The sequence below is a fragment of the Dermacentor variabilis genome, chromosome 11 (genome assembly GCF_050947875.1).
Source record: "Dermacentor variabilis isolate Ectoservices chromosome 11, ASM5094787v1, whole genome shotgun sequence".
In the NCBI taxonomy this organism is placed as follows: Eukaryota; Metazoa; Arthropoda; class Arachnida; order Ixodida; family Ixodidae; genus Dermacentor; species Dermacentor variabilis.
The window spans coordinates 64,522,009-64,539,467 of record NC_134578.1 but is presented as its reverse complement, the minus strand read 5'-3'; the positions used below and the strand labels follow the sequence as shown (position 1 = coordinate 64,539,467).

At 49.6% G+C, this 17,459-nt stretch overlaps 1 long non-coding RNA gene across 1 annotated transcript in view; it reads right to left on the bottom strand.

Annotated features, from left to right (window-relative positions):
* Positions 1–17,330: 17,330 nt before the first annotated feature.
* LOC142564239 (uncharacterized) overlaps positions 17,331–17,459 on the bottom strand; it is a 30,249-nt gene continuing 30,120 nt past the window's right edge. Inside the window, exon 4 of the long non-coding RNA XR_012824533.1 lies at positions 17,331–17,404. This is a non-coding gene — a long non-coding RNA (uncharacterized LOC142564239). The remainder of the gene's footprint in view (positions 17,405–17,459) is intronic.

The window sequence follows — 17,459 nt, the reverse complement described above, 5'->3', positions numbered from 1 at the left end:
ACAGCAGACGGCAGCCTCTCTCCTCCAAGAGAGACTTGGGGACCGCCTTCACATCTTCGTCGATGGATCCGTGATACCGGAGACTGGCTCATCCACAGCAGCCTTCGTTGCACCGGCCCTACGAAAGAGCAAGCTGTGTCGTCTCCCGGGGCACTCAAGTTCTACCGCAGCAGAGTTAGGACTCCACCTTGCTGTGGACCTACTTGCCGAGAAGCTACCAGTGACCCCGGCAGCCTTCTTCTGCGACTCCAAGGCGGCGATGTTCTGCCTGCAGAACCCTGACAAGGCTAGCCTTGGGGTAGCGCTGCTCTCTTCAAGACTGACGGCCCTTCAGGACGCAGGATGCTCAGTATCTCTGCATTGGCTACCGGCACACGTGGGGATCCCGGGCAATGAAGAGGCGGACACTCTGGCAAAAAGTGTCCACCACTCAAGCGTCCCCCTCAGCCCAACTGTAACGGCTGTAGACTTCTCGAGTTACAGGCTGCGCCGCACTTCATCGCCTGCCACCCGGACAAACGGTATCCCTGGGCCGGCCTCCACGGCCTCCTACGAAGGGATGCCTGGTTGCTGCTCCGACTGCGAGTTGGCTGCTACTGGACGGCAGCGCGCCGGCACCGCCTTGGGAAAGCCACCTCGACAGCCTGTGCCTCCTGTGGTGAACCAGAAACTCTGGAGCACTTTCTGCTGGCCTGCCCTGCTCACCTGCAGCACCGCGGTCGACTTCTGCTAGAGTTCCACCGCCTGGGGCTCCCATGTTCACGACAGGAACATGTCCTCTTCCCCTGTCGTAATCAGCTACCCGCCTAAGTGTCTTCGAGTGCCTCGTCTCGTCGGGGCTCTCGGCTAGACTATAGGACATTTCTACAAAGAGGGATTGCCTAACGGCCATCCCACCACCTCGGGCTTCCTGATCGGCCACTACTTCGCTTCCATCTCTACGACCTTTCTCCCTCCTACCCTCTCTCTCTTTTAACCCTATCTTCTCCACCCTGCTGGCACTGAGCCGTGCTCCCGCACGGGTTGCTGAAAATAGCGCTTGCCTTTTCTCCTTCCCCGCAAGAACCACTTCTCTGGGGGTGAGTAAGAATGCTTAGATGAATGAAAAAAGGTTTGCGGATCTAATGAAGTCCAAGATGGATCCTTAATGTGGTCCCTACGTCCACGCAGTATAATGGCTCGGATTATGCGGCGAAAGTCCCGTTGCTGCGAGGTGCCGGAGCCTCGTCGGTTTTAATGCAGGGCGAGCCCACAGCAGGTGGTGGATGTCGGCTTCAGGATTTCGCTACTTGCAGACTCTACACACAGGGCGAAGATATAACTGTTGAAAGTGCGGCCACTTCCTAATCACGGCAGGAGTGAGGGCAACCCCGACCCGGATCCTCCGAAGCGCAACCTCCTCTGCACGGGTAAGACCCTAGGGGAGGTTTACCGCACACGGATATATGAGAGCACGTGTGCGGCGCCGGATGTACTCCTTTCTTGTTAAAAGAAGGGTGGCATCATCTAGGTGAAAGAGCTGAGGCAGTGACGATGGAGAGGTCGCTAGACGGGTCGCAGAATCCGCACGGCATTGGAAGCTTAGAAGGTCGCGTGGGATCCACTCGATAGTTATTGGCTGCGTGATGCCTGCCGCCAGAAGATGGATCTGTTGACATATTTCAGGGCTGCAACCGACGCGTCACAGAAGCCGCGTCACCTGAAGGGCATCAGTGCGAATAACGATGCGGGCTGTGAGGACCATGGGAAAGGCGGCCACAAAGCACAACGCTTCTCGAACAGCAAGGAGCTCAGCACCAAAGGACGAAGAGGGCTCTTGCATTTGAAACCTGGGTGTCTTATTAAGGGCAGGCACGCAAGGGTAATAAAGTGCACTGGTCATTTCACTGTCTTGAATGCTTGCATCAACGTAAAGCATGATGGAGCCAAGCAGCAGGCGGGCATCTTGAGCTATAATGCGCCCACGAAGCGACGCCGCAGCTTGAGTTAATGTCGGGCAAAGAATATCAGTTGGCTTGTTATCCCTCAGCTGTACAAATCTCCAGGGAGGAAGAACTGGCGATGGGGGGTAGAAGCGAGTCCGAGGAAGCGTAAGCCCTGAGAGCACGCGTTGCGTGTGAAAGACTGGCCTTAAACCTGCGTGCAGCACGTCGCTGCTGCATCAGCTCATCGAGTGTGTTCAGCTGTGTATTCTCTTGGAGAGGTACGATCGGGGTGATGCGGGGGAGGATAGTGATGACTCTCATTGCCTCGCAATTAACAGCTTCAATGCGATCCCATTGTGCCCTGGTCTCATGCCGCGGGACGTCTACGAATGCTTGTAACCATAGACTGCTCTCAGAATGACCTTGATGTTCTTTTCCACGCTTTTTGATGTCTCTGCTATGTGCTGTTCACTTTGTTTTAAGCATTTTTCTGCTGTTTCAGCCTGTCTTGCGTTAGTGTCTCTCCTAAAGGTTGATCTTATACACTTCTACCCGCTACCGAGGCTATTCGTTTCTTGTTGGAGTATCATCATTTGGCGTAATCATTCTTACACCGGTTAATGGACTAAAGCTTAGTAGATACATGACTGCTCTCTTTCCACTCGGCTACATTATCTGCCAAGAAATGCTTTCAAAGCGAAGCATCCTTTTGCCAACATTTGCCACTTTGACAGTATCTATCTAGCCGCTTATGTGTTGGTGCTCTCATGGTCGTTTCGTTAACTTGGTATGTACGGAAATTGGCATAGTATGACATGAATGCATGATGAACGAAAATCAGATGATGACATGAATATCGTGATGTGTCATGTACATCATGAAACAACCGCCCACGCCTTGAGGCTGTCATAGTCTTTTTGTTAACTTGGCATGTCCCACAACCGGCATAGTGTGAAAATAGTTTACGATGAATATAAGTAATAGGTCAGGACATGAATGTCATGACATGCGTGTCATGTAGGTCATGAAACCGCCGCCTACGTCTTGATATGTACCAAAATTGGCATAGTATGAGAACACTGCATGACGAACATAAGTGATCGATCATGACAAGAATGTCATGATATGCGTGCTATGTAGGTGATGAGGCACCCACCTACGTCTTGGTGGTCTCATGGGCATTTCTTTAAATTTAGATTGCACGAAAATTTACATAGCATACCGAGAGCATGATGAGCACAAATGACAGGTCATGGCATGCGTGTCATGCAGTTCATGAAAGAGCCGCCTACGTCTTGGTCGTTTCGTTAACTTTGGAGGCTGCCCGCGCACCGCTACTTGTAACATCGATTCCCGCAGGGCCTGTAATCTACCGCCTTTTTCTCCTCGCAACTACTGCAAATTTATCTCCCTCTGGCAGATACAGTACAAAATAACTGTTATAATTTGTTTATCCATGTAGACCTTCTATTTGCGCGTAATATTTCCTACTATCGCCTGGCCTTTTGCAGACATTATTATCCTTTCTCACTCCGTCAATCATTTCTCTATGTGCATTTGCGAATATATTTATCGAGAGAAAATTATTTGAATATTGTTGCGCAGATTCAATCAGCTCCGCCGCCGTTCACCGTCTCGACAACCGCAAAGACGCATGTTCAGCGAAGATCTGGCACAGCGAGGTCGCATACGTGCTGAAAAGGCTTGAACACATGATACTGCTACGCAATGTTTTATTACTCCCAAAAAATATATTCTTGCTGACCACTTGAAGTTCACATCGCCACATGGAGAACCCTCGTCTGTTCCTTTCAAGACCGAGCCAGTCTCCAGCGATGAAAAACACAGTTGAGTTTTTTTTTCGGCATGATAATGCATTTTAATTTGTACATGTCAATATCTGTGGTATTGTCAATTTCCGTGACATGTCAATTTCTGTAATATCAAGTTTGCGTGGTATTGTGCCATCGCGTGACAAACAGGTGAACTTGACGTGGCATCAAACATATTTCACCGATCGCGAAAGCCTACTGAAGGAAATAGAGTAGAAAAAGACAGGAATAGCTATACGTGTCCAAGAACAATGTGTCCAACGGCAATGTGTCCAAGAACACATTGCCGTTGATGATGAAGCGACTGTAGACAAGTAACCACGTGAATGTTGTGGTGGTAGTTTTTTGAGGTATATGATTTGTAGCTGGTGCAAGTCCCGACACTTTTGCATAATTTGCTACTCTTGGTGGATTGATTTCGTGCTTTTTCAAAACTACAAGGTTACCACTTGAACGATGCATCTTGCAACAGTAACAGTTTGATTGAGTGCTTACCCGCGTTGGTGGAGTATGGTTGTATTTTGAATATGCCACAGTGCGTGTAGTTGTCCATGAAGGTTAGGGTTTCCACACGTTCTTTTGTTTGAAAAAGAAAGAGAACCACGTTGATTTCAATTCACTTAATATCACTGCAACTTGTCTTCCAACCAAATAACTTCATCAAAATAAAGCAAATACGTTCCTATAGAAATATGGCTGTGATGGGATGAACAATGAAGCAATCAGCTGGGTTATATTTTTACATTTATCAACAACATTGGCTTCCGTTGCTAACGTTTTAACCATTTGGAAACCATAAATTGCCACGTTCCTGGTTGACATTTTCACACATCCTCAAAGTGAAGTTACCCGCCATAGTTGCTTAGTGGTTATGGTGTTGGGCTGCTAAGCACAAGGTCGCCGGATGGTATCCCGGCCACGGCGGCTGCGTTTCGATAGGTCAAATGCGAGAACGGACGTGCACTCAGATTTGGGGGCACGTTATGGGAGCCCAGGTGGTCTAAATTTCTAGAGTTCCCTTCTACTGTCTGTCTGTCTGAAAAACGTTTATTTACATAAATTTTGCAGCAACACTACGTGGGCTCCCCCTTACGGGATCCCATTGGCGTCCGCCGCCGCCCGGGCGCGCTCGAGCAAGGCCCGTTGGGCCGTGAGGTCAGAGCAGCCGAGCAGGGCTGCCTCCCAGTCCTCCCAGGAAGGATTGGGTAGGGGAGTTAGATGTGGGGTTTTTTGACATGCCCACATCATGTGGAAAATATCTGAGGACTTTTCCCCACCGTGCGGGCACTGCCTCGTGCAAAAAGTATTTTAAGGCTGCCGGGCACAGCAGGGTTCTGGTATAAAGGCGAAGGAGAATGCGCTCCTCCGCCTTTGTGAGGCCCTCAGAGGGCTTGGGATAGATGGCATGGCCAGATTGGTAGACCTGAACGATCTGTTTGAAAGTTTAGGCGGGATATGGTTCGGGGTCCGGATCGGTGGGGGACGAAGGTGATGCCCGGAAAGTGAGCGCGCGGGCGATGGCATCGGCCGTCTCGTTTCATTCGAGGCCCGTGTGAGAGGGAGTCCAGATAATCGTACGGTGCGAGGGGGCACCGAGATAGTCGCTGTTTTGCAAAATTTTGTAGGCAAGGTACGGTATGTGCCCCTGCTCAATATTGCGGCAAGCACCCCTCGAGTCGGTGATGATGACCCGCGAGTGTTGATCTGCGGCGGCTAGCGCGATGGCAACCACCTCCGCCTGTGTAATGGTGTGTGCACGGAAAGTAAGTGCGTTTACTGCCGTGTTTTTGTGGACGACTGCAGCCGTGTACCAACCCCCATGGTACGGGCCGAAAGCATCCACGTAGAAGACTCCGTGTCTGTGTCCGTAGTGGCGAGCCAAGGCTTCAGCCCGCGCGAGGCCTCTGCCACTATGGTCCTCTCGTGTCATGTTGACCGGAAGAGGGCACACGTGCAGGGCATACCTCCACTGTGATGGAATATGTATGTGCTCTTCCGTGTATATTGAATGATGGATGTGTAGTTGGGCAAGGAGGCGGCGACCCGACGGCATTTTAAAGAGTCTCGGGTATTGGTTCATCAAGTGTGCCTCTCGCAGCCCCTTAAAGGTGTTCACCATCCCCAGGCCCAGGAGGCGCAGGTTCGAGGTACTGACCGGGAGGTCGAGGGCACGCCTGTATATTTTACGGAGAATGACTTCGAGTGCATTCTCGTCAAATTTGCGTAGGTGGAGGTATGGAGCCGAGTAAAGGAGTCGACTGGACACAAATGCATGCGCCAGCAGCAAGGCGTCTTTGAATCGCAACCCCCCGCGCTTGTTTCGAAACCTGGCGGACCATCCGGCCCACCTGGTCCCCCACCTTACGCAATTTGGCCAATGTTGTGTCAGCTTTTCGATTTTTGTGAATAAAGAGCCCCAGTACTCGGATCTCGTCGTGTTCGGGTATGGGTCCACTCTTAAGGGAGAGGTCGATTTTGGTGGTGCGCTTTGGTGAGGGGCGTGTGCGCACAAATTCAGATTCGGACGGGGAGCACTGAAGGCCGCATCGACGGGCATAGTTGTCTACGATGTCCGCTGCTTGCTGCAAGTTGGCCGCCATTTCTCCTACCGAGCCGTGTTTAGCCTAGATGGTGATGTCGTCGGCATACAGCGCGTGCTGGATGCCGTCGACCCTCGCCAGCTGAGCGGGAAGTCTCATCATTGCCAAATTGAATAGGAGGGGTGAGAGGACCACTCTCTGCGGGGTCCCTCGCGTGCCTAATTGGTATGGGCCGTGTTCGCTGTCCTGAATCGGAATGTATGATTATCGGTCAGTGAGAAATTGTCAAATGTGGTTAAAGGTGTTTCGGCCGCAATCTGTTTGGGAAAGATGTGTAAGAATAATTTCGTGGGTCACATTGTCGAAGGACCCCTTCAAATCCAAAGCGAGTACTACTTTGTCACTGAGGGGATATTCGATAGGGTCGAGAATTTCTCGGTCAAGTTGAAGCAAGACATTCTGTGCTGACCGGTGTGGGCGGAGCCCGAACATGGTGTCTGCGAAAACATTTTTGTTCTCCAGAAACTCAGACAGCCTGTCGCGCACCATCGTCTCCATTAATTTTCCCACACAAGAAGTAAGGGAGATGTGGCGGAGGTTGTCTGTGTTGATGGCTTTACCAGCTTTGGGAATGAAGGTGACCAGAGCGGTCTTCCAATCAATTGGGAGGGGTGTTTCCCCGATCCAAATGGAGTTCATGTAAGCGAGGAGTGTGGAGTCGGCAGAGTCGGGAAGGTTGGCAAGTAATTTGACCGTAATTTTGTCCCGTCCCGGTGTCGTTCCTCGCTTCATTTTTGCTAGGCCCGCCTTCAGGTCGTGTAGCTGGAACGGTTGGTCCATCTCCGCGTTCTCGGAACCTGCATACAAGTACGCGGGCTCTCGGGGGTCCTGCTAAGTACAGAGGTATTGGTCTCGGAGTTTGCATGCCAATTTTAAAGTGTCTCCGTCGAAGCAGTGCATGGCTCGTTGGAGATGTTTTTGTGTTTCTGCTCGAGTTTCGGTGGGGTAGATTAGGGTGCGGAAGAGGCGCCACGTACTCCGGCTGGACATTTGTCGCGCGGCCGTGTTGCATCGGTCCTCCCAGTTAGAGTCAGCGAAATGGGCCGCGTACTCTGCCGCTCGTTGGGTGAGCTCAGCGATGCGAATTTTGAGTTTCCGATTGCGTTTTAGCCGGCGCCATCGGCGGACAAGGCTGTGCCGGGCCTCGTAGAGGTGAAGGAGATGGTTGCCCACCTCCGGGGTCGCCTCTGAGAGTTGAATTTGGGTTTCCGTGGAGCGAAGGGTGGAAACCAATTGCTGGGACCAGACGTGGTACCCTTGCTCCTGAAGGGGGTTCGAGTTCGTGCATGTTTGTCGGAATTCGGTCCAATCGGGCAATTTTGCCTCTGCGAAAGGTGTTGCCAATGGATGGGTGCGAATAGTTGTATTGAGTATGCAGTGGTCGCTGCCGAGGGTTTCTTCGGTGTTGACCCAGTGTACATATTAAATCTTTTTGGTGAGGGTAAGGTCCGGACACGTGTCCCGGGTCACGGAGTTACCCACGCGAGTTGGGTGGGCAGGGTCGGTGTGGAGAGTAAGGCCCCGCGTGTACATAAGTTCCGCCAGCTTACGTCCACGTTTCTCTTCACGCGCGTATCCCCAAAGTGTGCTGGGGCGTTGAAATCACCCATGATCACCAGGTAATCCCGGCCCGCAGCTTTTAAGGCGCGGCTAAAAAGGTCTGCGAAAGTGATGTTGGCTAACTTAGGGGAACAATAAATGTTGAGAACGTGTAGTGGTGGGTCCTGTTTTCGTAGCGGAAGGAGGGTCCCCATCACGTACGAGAATTCAGTTTTGAGGTCAAGGTCAACGAAGTTGGCCGTGTAATTTTTATGCACGCAGATACAGGAGAGGACGTCCTGCTGAAACGTGGTGCAATTTGTAAGTGTGGCGCCGCTCCCAGGCTCCTGGAGGGCTACCACAGCAGGAAGGTGCTCGAATGTTGTTAGGAAAAATCGTAGGTTGGCCCGCTTAGCGTGGGCCTTGAAACCTCGACAGTTCCACTGGGTAATTACGATGGGGATGGCCAATTTGGATCGGGGGAATTTTCTGAGTTTAGCGGTGCCCGCCATAATCGGTAAGATTGGTTAGGGGTTGCGAAGACGATGTTCCATCGATAGCACTCACGGAGAGGGGAGCATCCTCCATTCCGGAGAGTGAGCGACTGTCTTCGTCATCGAAATCGAGTTGTCGTCGAAACATTTAGGGGTATCGGACGGACACGTCTTAATTGGGCCGGCTTGCCGGGTGGTGCGAGCGGTTTGCGCGATTTGTTGAGTTATGAGAGAGGGAATCATCTCTGTCAATTTGGCAATCGCGGCATTCATGGCCGCGGAGATTTGGCTTTCAAGAGCGCAAATCCGGCTGTCCATACGGGCCTCGAGGGCGTTGATCCGGGCCTCGAGAGCGGTTACCGCGCTAGGTGCCTCCGCCGGCCCTTCTGTCTCGCTTTCCATTATTTCTACTGCGGGGGTAGAGAGGGGTTGGGTCAATTTTGCTTCTAGTGCTGTAATTTTCTTTAGCAGCATCTCATTTTGCGCCTGGCGAGCCGCGATCATGTTTTGTTCGGTTCTGCGCGCCGTAGGAGGAATAGAGGGAGGGGAAGAGGAAGCAGCCCTGCCCGCGCCGCTCACCTGTTTTCCTTTTTTCACGGCGTCGGCCCTCGCTCCGGCAACGCCGTGTGGTGGCGCTGCAGATTGCCTCCCGACTTCTCTGGCAGGGGGGGGGGGGCTGGCTTGCCGGTCCTAATGACGTCCCGGTGCGGCGACTCACCGGCAAGCTCAAGATGGCGGTGTTTTGTCTTGACCGCCGTTTTGGTCTTGCCGCCCTTTTGGGCGGCTATCTTGGAGTTGCGGAACTTTGCAGTGCACTCGCGGGAGTTCGTGGCGTGTCCGCCACCGCACACTTAACACTTGGGCACGCATCCGTGAGGGGCCCGCACCCCCTCCACTACTGGAATCTGTTGCCCGCACAGACCGCAAGTGTCCTCTCTCAGGTTTGGGCATGCGTCCATCCTATGGCCGACAACACCGCACCTGCCGTACGCCGGGATTGTACGGTAGTAGGGTTGGACGGGCACCACCGTGTTGTCATAGCGAACAAAACGCGGTTTGTCCTTTCCGGCGAAGGTAACACACGCTTTGTTCGATGTGCCAAATTTTCTCACTTCGACAATGGTGCCTGCTCTCCAACGTACCTTTTGCTGAAGTGTCTCCGTCGTGTCCGAGTTGCACACCCCGATGACACCGTGGTAAACGTTTCCGCCATCTTGCCGTACGTATCCGTCGAGCGGGACCACTCCGCGTTCAGTTTTGACAGAAAAATCCCCGATCACTCGGTCTGCGTCTCGAGGTCCGAGGTATGGATCACAATCAAATTTTGTTCTCTCGAAGGGAGAATAGATGCGGTCTCTGCCCGCTCGGACCCGAGTTAAGCTGTGAAAGCGGTCCCGTAGCGATTGTCGGAGTAGGCTTCGTGCAAGGAAATATGCTCACGTGGCATTACAACGATCACCTAGTCATCCGGGTTGGGTTTTAGCAGCGGGCGAGGCTTCCCCTCCTTGAAGACCTTGCCCGTGCTTCCCGCAGCGCGCGAGGCGGGAGGCTGCGTCTTGCCGGCTGGGATGCCGGAGGCCGGGGCTGCGACGGGCGCCACCATCTTGGCTTTCACTTGCAAGCAGCGAGCGGCCGCGTTGAGGAGAGCTTGGCTTCGAATGTTCGAAGGCATCGCAGAATTGGGCTCCTGGGTCGTCGGAACCGTCGTCCAGGACATCGTGTCCGGGTAGTAGCCACGCTGGGTTAGCCTAGAGACGGCCATGTTGCCTCGGGAAGCAGTCTCCACGCCGCCGGGCATCGGCGTCTGCGTCAGGCTGGACGGCGTCGCCCACGTGGCGGGGTGTAAAACTTCTCTAAAATTGTGAAAACCGGCTAACCTGGTTCAAATCGGTGTCCACGTGCGCCGGGTGACTTGCTTGATCAGATGGTAAGAAATCTGGTGGGTTACTGTGAAGTTATCCGTGGCTGCGGCCGAGAATTGTCGGAGCCAATGCGCAGCACGTCTGAAGCGAACGCTCCTGCGTCTGGTAGCTTCCCCACTACGCCGGCCTCATGATCTAATCGTGGTTATCGCACGTAAAACACCATAATTGTTTTTTTTGATGTGAAGTTGAGGGTTCCGGTGCGGAAATCTATCTATCTATCTATCTATCTATCTATCTATCTGTCTATCTATCTATCTATCTATCTGTCTATCTATCTATCTATCTATCTATCTATCTATCTATCTATCTATCTATCTATCTATCTATCTATCTATCTATCTCGGTCTGTCTGTCTGTACTAGCTTGGGCTCCTAGATATGTGCACCTAATCGTCATGGTCCTTGCATTGAGGTCATTCCAACTTCGTCAACCAACTCTCCTCATGCTTTTTTCCTCACAAGGCTGTCAATCCACTGGCGTTATTTCCGAAATGGCATTGAATAGTGTTATGCCACCGTAATCATAGCACCTACTCTATTCAACACTGCCATTCCTTCTTCCTTCTTTATTGATCATGGTGTCATCAGTCAATTGTGATTGAGGCATCTTCCTCACTGTGCCATCGTCATAGTGTCACCGTCATGCTTTTGTTTTATGGCGTTGTCTTCCTGCCGTCATGGTCGTTCCGTCATCGTCATTTCAGGCTCACATGTGATGCTCGTCATTCTCTTGTCATCACACCATCATCGTCATGCCATTGTCCTCACGCTATTGGTATGACAGTATCGGCCTCATACATCGTCATCATTTCACATCAGCATGCACTGTCGTCATACCATAGCTATCATACCACTTTCGTCATTCCATTCTACGGTAGTTCTTTGCATTCGATCATCACCACGGCGTCATCGTTATAGTCGTGATAATAGTGCTGTTATGATGGCGTAGTACTTATTGGGTCTTTGCCATACAGTCGTCGTCACGCATTTGTGCACATAGCTTCATCGTGAAGCCGCCTTGGTTGTTTTACCATCGTCACTTCAGCACTTTTGCACGGTTTTCTTGACGTACCTTCGTCATAGAGTCGTCGTTATACAGTAGGCGTTATGCGTTCACGCCACTGTCAGCACACTGTCGTAGTTTCACCAAAGTCAGTCCTTCAGAATTGTTATGACAATGTCCTGCCTTCGCCGTCATACTACCTTCGTCGTGCGATTGACTTTTATCTTTCTTGATAATTTGATCGACCTCAAGGTGTTGTTATAGTCGTCACCATCACATCATGTTCCTGGTAAAAGTTAACGAGCAAGTTTCTTAAGCTCACAGCAAAGTAGGCTAGTGCCATGGACAGGCTATGTAAGATATAACCGAAGCTTGTTGCTCATGTCGCCTATTATCCGGTATTATCTGAAGTAAGGTCGACTTCGTTTATGATACTCTTCTTCCTTTTAATATCAAACATTCATTTGGCAACGTTGTTGGATATCGCGTAGCTCCTGTTTGCTGCTGGGTCGATATGTGCGAAACAAGCAAGAGACGCAACGAGGAAACGGTACAAAGATTAACATAATAGATACCGAGATGAGGGGGGGGGGTCTAACTTACATTTGGGGATGGTAAATTGTGTAAGAATCGATACCAAAGAAGAGCAATCGTAAAAAGAATAAAGAGGCATGTGTTGCAAATGAGCTCGCATAGAAATGTTGGATAACATTCGCTAGCGTTCATTCAGTTCCGTCAGCTTGAAGAAATGCAATAAGGATTTTCTTGCCTTATGCATGCAGGAATGCTTACGCCAAGGTCCCAGGACCTTTTCTTAGCAGGCTATGTCGTAGCAGTAGAGCCTGTTTTGCAGAGCACATCATACAGTACCGAAAGATGACCACTGGCAGAGGAAGTAATCTGCTGTCTTGTCACAGCCGCAGAAATAGTACGCTGCAGTGGATAAGGTATATATCGTCGTGGATATGCAGATACAGTTGCTCACTTGCCCGACTGGCTGGAATCAGGCCTACTGCAACTAGCAGCCAATATATGTAAATGAATCGAAGTGGCCACCGTTGGCAGGTGATTTACGTGTGGTTGTAAGCCCCAACACTATCATTCTTTGGTGGTCATGTCATATCGTTGTTTCTTGAACTTATTATCCGTCGTGATAATTTATTTGCTTTCATGCAATCGTCGTCAGCCGACAACCTTCATTCTTTTCCCGCCACTGCATAGCCACATTGGCGTCGTCATGACACCGTTGTTACGTCACCAGCATAATTCCGTTGCTGTCTTTCCATAGTCGTCATATAATAGTCATTACGCCGCCGTATTCATTTCATGGTTGCTCCATCGTCATCAGACTGTAGCCGGTGAGCCATTGTCCCCATTGCATCGTCGTCAAATATTTGCTGTCACGCATTCGAGGTCATACCATCATCCTGTTGTCGTCAAGGTGCTACATCGTTTTCATCCCTACTACGCAACCGAAATGTCGTAATGCCGTTCTCGTCACGCAACCGTCATTCAATCGTAGCAAAATTGTCGTCGTGCAGTAGTCATCATGGTACCATCGTTGCACAGTGGCCGTTGTGCCATGGTGCCCATTCATTCATCGCTACTCTGTCGTGCTAATCGTAACGTCATCATGTGGTTTTCGTCATGCAGTGATCGTCACGCGTTTATGGTCGTATCATCATTATAATGCGGTCATGTTAGTTCCGTCATCCTTACTCCTGCTTTGTGACCAATTGCCATTAAGCCGTTGCGTAATTTTATCGCTGTAATACCTCGTTGTCATCGAGGTATTACAGTGAAGAGGTTGATAAGAAAATTACATTGCCGATTTGGTGCGGGTGGGTGAATTCGAAGATGTCGTGAGCGTGAATCGGAGGACAAAGTAGCGTGTTGCCTTCAGTGTGAAGCTTTAAAGGTCTTAGCATTTCGTGTTGGCAGAAGCACCAAGGTCCCCCTTACCCCGACCAAGGACAGTCCAACCCTCATGTGCTCGAGAACATGGTAGAGCAAATCACCAAACCCCTGCAGACTGTAGGCCAAACTGCGGGGCATTGAGGTGAGGGCAAACCATCGTCTATACAAGTGTCGTAGACCGTTCAACCTCGTAACCGACCACCACGTCTTGTATTAGCCAGTCAACTCGAAGCTTTCTGTCATCCGTCTTGCCCGGGGGAGCTAAGCTCGACAAACACGGCATCGCTGATATCGAGAAGATGGGACAAAAACATTGACGGTGACTACGTAGACTGCTCTCCAATTTAAGGGCTGCCGCAATGTGAACAAGACATTGGCATTCTCTTGAGAACAACATGCGCACACAACTTTTCCAAAGAACAGCAAGTAGACCCGGACATAAGAACCTTTGCGTAGTATAATGGAAGGCTAAACTTGCTTTTCTCCTCCGTACTTAGGCGCAGATTGCGATCCTTTTTGTTGTCAAACTCGTTCGTTGCAAAGAAAAACTTAGCCGTCAACGCCAAGTACCTTCTTATCGTGTCCTCAGCAATACGGCCAGGTTGTGTCTCTCCACATGCATGATTGTCCGACAAGCGAGCGCCTCAGGTTCTGTCATGCGCTCATGACGAAAAGAGTAGTATTGCATTCCACGCCTAAACACTCATATCGCCCACTATGTCAAGACATACTGACATTTACCGTAACGCAAAACACTAGCAACAAAGCTAGCGGGACTGCTACAGCCTATCCATCCTTGTTGCGGGTCGCGATGAACTTACGGGAGCAACTTCCAACATAAAAATTGGGGAATGCATCTAGTTTTAAAGCCGAACAAAGTTTGAGGGTAGATCCGGGACTACGTCGAGAATCATGCCTACCAACTACTTGACATGCTTCGCTGAAATGAATATACTGCCGATATGTATTACGAGTGAAGTAGAGAAATTGAATGTCGAGAATTGGTACTACGAAATTTCCTTCTTGGATGCACCAGCCGACAGAGGGGCGACTTTGACGCTGGAGTTTAGGGAGTTCATCCTGAAATACAGCTAACACTGCAATGAAACACAATAGCTTATCACCCACTGACGACTTGCCTTACAGTGCAGCTCATTAAAACAATCAAGCAAACCTCTTAGCAATGTAGGTTGGCATCGAACCCAAGGCATGGGATCCAGTCATTTCATTATCAACCTTTGCCAATGAAATGGCCATGCAAGCAATAACACAAATGAAACTGCTCAAGCTGCTTTAGGGAAGGAACGCGGTGACATTTCCCACCATTCTGCTGAGCATCAGCAACGAATACCATCTTGTTGCCACCAGCAGCATCCATCTTGCTGGAAAAGCCCGTAAATTCGACTCTGCGCATCGGAAAGCACTGGCCGCAGATACGAAAGTCTTTAAGAAGTCATTTGGACCACAATCCCGGCAAATGTGTATGGGATGGCACGCCATTACGTGGGCCTTGATTTATTGCGAAGATACTGGAGCATTTTTGGGGCGCTACAATATCCTTTGAAGTATTCCTACAACATTTTTAGAAGCGCTGCTACGAACCTGCTTTGCGAATGGTATTTTATTATTTTTATTTCTGCTGTCCTATAAGGACTAGAGGGTTTGTGATTAAAAATAAATAAATAAACAAACATAGAATGATGTGCTGAGTGGTGTTGCACAATGCCATGATGCCGCGCAGGGCATGTAGTCGCACACGAATTCTTTGACGATGCCTTGGTTACATAAAAAAAAAGAAACTTAACGAGGTTCAACTTCAGTTTATACCTGCCTATGCTTAGTTGGGCGCCGAATGACGTATGAATCATAAAACGCCCTGCAGCAAACAATTCATTCTCTTGTGAGTAGGGTCTCTTATGAATATTGTTGTCGGTACAAACACGTGCACATGCACACACACACACACACACACACACACACACGCGCGCGCGCGCGCGCACGCACACGCGCACACACACATATATATAATTATGGGGAGTTACGTGCCAAAACCACAATCTGATTATGAGGCACGCCGTAGTGGGGAACTCTAGAAATTTAGGCCACCTGGGGTGTCATAACGTGCCCCAAAATCTAAGTGCACGTGCGTTTCCGCATCTCGCCCCACCGAAATGCGGCCGCCATTGCCGGTATACCATCCGGCGACTTCGTGCTTAGCAGCCCAACACCATATCCAAAAAGCGAGCATGGCAGGTGTCTATATATATATATATATATATATATATATATATATATATATATACATAGGCCACAATTCTTTACTAGGAGGCGGCTGTACAATGGCCGCCATCGAAGCACGCCTTATTTTACTGACCGCGAATAACACGGTAGAAGTATTTGTTGTTTGTGCGTGTCTGCGCAAAAAAGTACGCAAATCTTGATAAAATAGCTGGCATCAGGCGTAAACAACACACAACTGCGCCGCTCCAATCACTTCGACAGCGGTCTCGAAGTCATCCCTGCTTGCACCTCCATCATGCCTCAATTTCATTCGAAGCATATAATTCATACTGCTGTTTCCACTTTGTCACGTAAATTTGACGCAATGCAATAATGCAGATCATTAAGAAGTATCATTGCGTAGCTGTTAAATATGAAAAGTGCATGTCTATAAATGTTAGCGCGATCGAAGTCTAATCGCGGGACTTGAATCGGAACTAAAACCTTTGCTGAGCCAATGACGCAAATGGAGAAAGTCCTTCGAGTACTCTAGAAGGTGCATCTATCATGTGCGCTGAGTAGCCTCACTAATCAGGAAGCATGCTGCCGAAGAGCATATTTAGCATCGCAGAGATTTTCATTTAAATTTAAAAGGAAACATACACTAGTGGGATGGACTTTGACCGGTTAACGCATTGAGCACGCAGCGCGATTCCCACCATCAGAAAACTATTCCGCTACCAAAGATGAGGTGACATTGTCCGTTTGGCACTGAATAATTGAACGCGGCTCAGTAACCATTGCGTCTCTTGCGAGCTATGCCATCTTTAGGTGCCCTTTTTTACAGCAGAACCAACAGTGAACTGATTTAAATTTACAATTGAAGGTGTCCTCAAAATTATTCTTTGACGTTTTAAGGGCCAAAATCACGTTTTTCTATAATGGACGCCGCAGTGAGGTACTCCGGAATAATATTGACCACCTGATGTTTTTACCGTGCTCCCAATGCATCGCACACAGATCTTTTTTTGTTAAATTTAACCCTCATGAAAATGCGGCCGCCTCGGCTGCCAGCTCGGCTGCAACGGCCGGTGAGGCGCCGTGCTAGCCCTCACATCCCTACTGCGTGTGGTCTGTCAGTCAGAGGAGCCGCGGGCTCGTCCATTACGTGCGGAGTATATCAAGGGGTGCTTTACGCACTTGAATCTCACACACGCAAACCACGAGATTTATCTTACACGAGGTAGGATGAGAGGTGGATTTACCTGTAGACGTCGCGCAAGGAAGGGACTCAAAGACATGGGCATTGAATGTGCAAGGAAACCGTTTATACAAATCACTTCCTCTGGCTCATCGAAGTTTCGTTTTCTCGCGTTTGTAATTGCGGTCAAGACGATGTAGACGTTGCTCCCATACTTAATAAATGCTCCAATAAGTCTACACACCTGTAACGCTTATATAATGAACCTGACGTGCTCTTTCCGCTTCGTCTTTTGAATCTTTTCGGGACACACTACAGGATGATATCAGGATAGCTCGACAGGTGTGCCGCTGTTTTAAGGTATAGCCCCAAGGCAATGACAGAAAGGGCAAGAAATTTTGGTGCTGGTGTGGTCAAGCGAGAAATTTTTCGTACAATGGAGGTTGCTGTTATTTGTGGTCGTTTTCTTGTAGTTCCCGATATGTGTGTTTTAGAGATATTCGAGTGAAAAGGATTAGCGGTCAAGGATGCATAGAAGCATAGCCTTGTTTCTCGCGTAAATTGGTTAGAAAAACTGGCAACGCTAACTCACGCAAACAAACGCTTCCCTATATTCATTAGGTAAAAGGTTTCTCGAACAGGTCACATATTCAACTAAGCATGCGTTTCGATTACCTCCAATCCGTATCTGGCTGATGTTTTCTGCAGCATTCAAATGCAATGTAGCATTTATCGTAGTGCTTGTGAACCTGTGTCAGAAATAGAAAAAGAAAGGTACGTACAAGACTGCGACGAGACTTATAA